Raw genomic sequence first — 3,461 nt, forward strand, 5'->3', positions numbered from 1 at the left:
CTGGGCAGGGGACGGGGACGGGGGGACTCCGACTGCCGGCATGGCCGTGCCGGCGGGGCGCCGCCGTAGGCTCTTGGGCTACGCATGCCAGCACCGTGGGCTCCAGGTGCCTCTGACAGCGCTGGGGAGGCAGTGGGAGGCTGGAGGCTGCCTTTGCCTCATGACATTTCTCTAGTGACAGGCTGGAGCGATGCCTCAGGCTCTCCTTAATCTTGTGTGCGCTATGGAGGGGGCGCAGGCTCCCCACCAGCCTCACACCGTGTCACCTTGGGCCCCTGGCCTGTCAGCTGGGCGTGCAGGTCTGCTGAGCAGCCATCACAAGTGCCTTGGGAAGAGCTGCTGCCTCTCAGTCTGGTCTGTGCATTTGTCTTTTAGCTCCTGGGTCAAGCTGCTAGAAACATGGTGATGCAAGAAGATGCCATCCTGCACTCGGAAGATGTAAGCTGTGTTTATCTGTAGAGCACTGTTTCCAGTGGGCGGGAGGAGAGAAGGGTTATAAGAGCAGATACACAGAGAAGTTACTGGAGTCCTGAAATGTATTTCAGGCAGCAGGGCTGGTGGCCAGAGTAATTTAGTGCTGCTTCAAATCTGTGTGTGCTCCTGGCCTTCCAGCATCCTGCAGCCCAAGCCAGCCCTTAATCTGTGCCATCTCTACAGGAAAGGTCAAGGGACTGTAGGTTGAAACAAGGCACTTAGTGCCTGTGCCTGTCATTGGGAAAGAAGAGGGCAGTGTGCCACTGCTAATGGATACCTGTGTGGGTGTTTTGGAGGCAGTGTGGTGGTACAGGAATGGCTGTGTTGGAGGAGCAACCTGGGGCATTGGGACAGGCTTGTCCTGTGATTCTGCTGAACTAGTCCCATCAGACATTCATTCTTTTCTTGTTCTCCACAGAGTTTAAGGAAAATGGCCATAATAACCACTCATCTACAGTACCAGTAAGTAGGGGATGCCACGTTCTGTCTGGGGAGCTGAATGGATCCCTCAATCCCTTTCTGTTCTACTTAAAGACTTTGCCTGAAGCCCACTCAGACCGACCCCTCTTGCCCAGCTCCTCAAAGCTGAGCAGACCCTGGAACTGGGACCTTCCAGCCCTACTGGTACAGCTCAGGCTGTTTTGGGGTGGGAGCTGAGGTTTTTGCCTCTTGTTTGCCAGGCACATGTCTCCTGTGAGAGTGTGTGATGCATCTAGGGCTAAAGGGGAGAAGCCAGTGCTGCTTGTCCTCTCAGGACTTAATCCAGAAACACTGGGCTTTTGGCTTCCTGAGCCCTTGATCAAGTCACTTTTCTTCAACATAACATGAACCCTGTTGCTGAGATTGTGTTTTACTAATGCTCTTTTTATATTCTTTTCTCACCTAGGCAAGAAGCAATTCAGAAGAAGTGAGTACTCAGCTAAAGGAATGCTAGGAGGATGTGGGGGATGTGTAGGGGCTGATGGGAAGGGAGGAGTGATGGAGTAGGGTGAGGGGAAAACGGAGTAAAAAGCTTTTTGCAGCTGCCTTTGAAGCAGATGCTAGCCCAGCAAGACAGTGTTTCAGTTCTGTGAAGGGGTGATTTATACCAAAACTTACATTTGTTTTATTAACGTGATATTGCCTGTGAGGTTGTCCGTGATTAGAGATGAGGGTGGTGTAGAGCAGAGCTGCCTGCTTACAGCTGCACAAAATGAGGTTTGCCTTGTGGGGACACGGAGGTGGGTTGGGGAACCCCAGGATTTCTCTTTGCTGTAGTGTCAGTGCTAGAGCTGTTCTGGTCCCTTGGGTGCAGGCAGCACAGCGCAGTCTGGGGAGCAGATCTCACTGTGAACCTCTTCTTGCTTGGTCCCCAGCGTTGAGCAGTCCTCAAACTTACAGGACCAGCTGAGTCACTTGCTGAAATGAAACATAGCCGAAGGCAAGAGGACATCTCGACTGGTACCAAGGGCAGCGAAGCGTCCTTTCCCCTTCAGACCCTGGGGTTCAGACCTATCTCTGGATGGTGCTGGATGTTAGCTGGGATATGTGCCGAGTCTGTGTTTCTGGGCATGTGGACCCCTCTCACATATCTCCATCCATGTCTCTGCTCCAGAATGCTCGCTTACTCATCAGTGCTTAACTGAAACAAATTTACCTGAAACTTTACTCCCTTCAACAACTCCCATGTCTGCTTACTTCCCATGTAGTGTGAGGTGCTCAGCCCACACCAGCACACCTGGCAAGAAATGCATAAAATCAAGCTGTGGGTTTTAAATACAGGTGCTGTTTGGCACTGGTCTGTATTTAGACACAGAGGTGGCAGAGTGCAGTTTATTTAGGGCATGTTAATCAGTGGGAGCTGTAAGTGCCTGGGTGGGTGAGAGAAGTGCTTCGGTGTAGACCGAGGTGCCAGTCCCAGGCCACAATTTCTGGAAGCAGGAATCTGGGCACACACCTCTGTCGCTGGTCTAGCTGGACGTGGTTTGGCCAGTGTCCTGCTTGGAGGTTATCTTATTTTCCACTCTGCCAGAATTTGGAACGTCATCCCCTTGCCAACCCATCTGCACTGCCTTGGCCTTCAACTGCATTCCTCTTCCTGGGCTGCTGCTCCAGCTCTTGGTGAAGCAGCCTTGGCCATGGTGTGAGTTTTTATCTGGTTGGGAAGGTATCCAAAGGCCCGGCTGAGATGCAGGCAGGAGAGCATCATGAGCAACTGTGATCAGTTCTGCACTGCTCTGTGTTGGAGTACTAGTGACCGAGCTCCTCTTCACATCCCAGGGAGCGACATCAGGCCTAGGCTATAAATACTGTGTCTTGTTTTTGGTAAGTCACTTATCTAGAGCACTTGGAGTGCACGGGAAGCACTTGTTTGCCCGAGTGTGCTTTTCATCAGCTGATACGTGAAGGCAGGCTGAGTGTGGGCTTTGTCCTGCCATGTTCCTGTTGGAGCACTGCTGGGGTTTGGCTCCTGTGCTGCAGAGCCTTGTCCTGGGCTGGATTTCACCATTTCCTCCAGTGTTGCTGCCTGTTTGAGCTTCACTTAGTGGCACCACAGCTCCTGCATCCCTATGAAGGTGCCATCATTAGTCCAGGGGTCATGGCGGGTATTTTTGCCTTGGGGAGGGGTCCTGATCCCCAGTTTTTCAGATGTACTTTAGGAATGAGGGTTTTTCTTGAGCTGCTGGAGAAGCTGTGACTCAGTTGCTGGGAATAAACGCTGCCCTGAACACCACCAAGCTGCAGCAGAGTCTGTGCTGGATGCTGTCACTGGTGCTCCCTGTGCAGGGGCGGGACTGGGACGGTGGGTCTCTGCCCCCCACTATCCCCTGTTGTGCTTCGGCTTCAGGGGCTTTGCATGTCCTTGCTGCAGATGGCTCGTCCCTTCCAAGGTCCTGTCCTCTGCAGGGGCTGGAGCAGCCCTGTGGCATTAAACTTGGGTCTCCCTGCATTTGGTGTGAACAGGCACAGGGCTGTGCCATGGGGGTGCAGAGTTGTTTGAGGGCGGG

General features: G+C 53.0%; 1 long non-coding RNA gene across 1 annotated transcript; it reads left to right on the forward strand.

The window, feature by feature from the left end:
* The first annotated feature begins 6 nt into the window (after positions 1-6).
* Positions 7-3,197, forward strand: LOC113481737. The gene is made up of 4 exons (XR_003398721.1): positions 7-438; positions 893-936; positions 1,361-1,381; positions 1,830-3,197. It is a non-coding gene; the product is annotated as an uncharacterized LOC113481737 (long non-coding RNA).
* Positions 3,198-3,461: the final 264 nt, after the last annotated feature.

Source organism: Athene cunicularia (genome assembly GCF_003259725.1).
Source record: "Athene cunicularia isolate RWA chromosome 6 unlocalized genomic scaffold, athCun1 chr6_part1, whole genome shotgun sequence".
Classification (NCBI taxonomy): domain Eukaryota; kingdom Metazoa; phylum Chordata; class Aves; order Strigiformes; family Strigidae; genus Athene; species Athene cunicularia.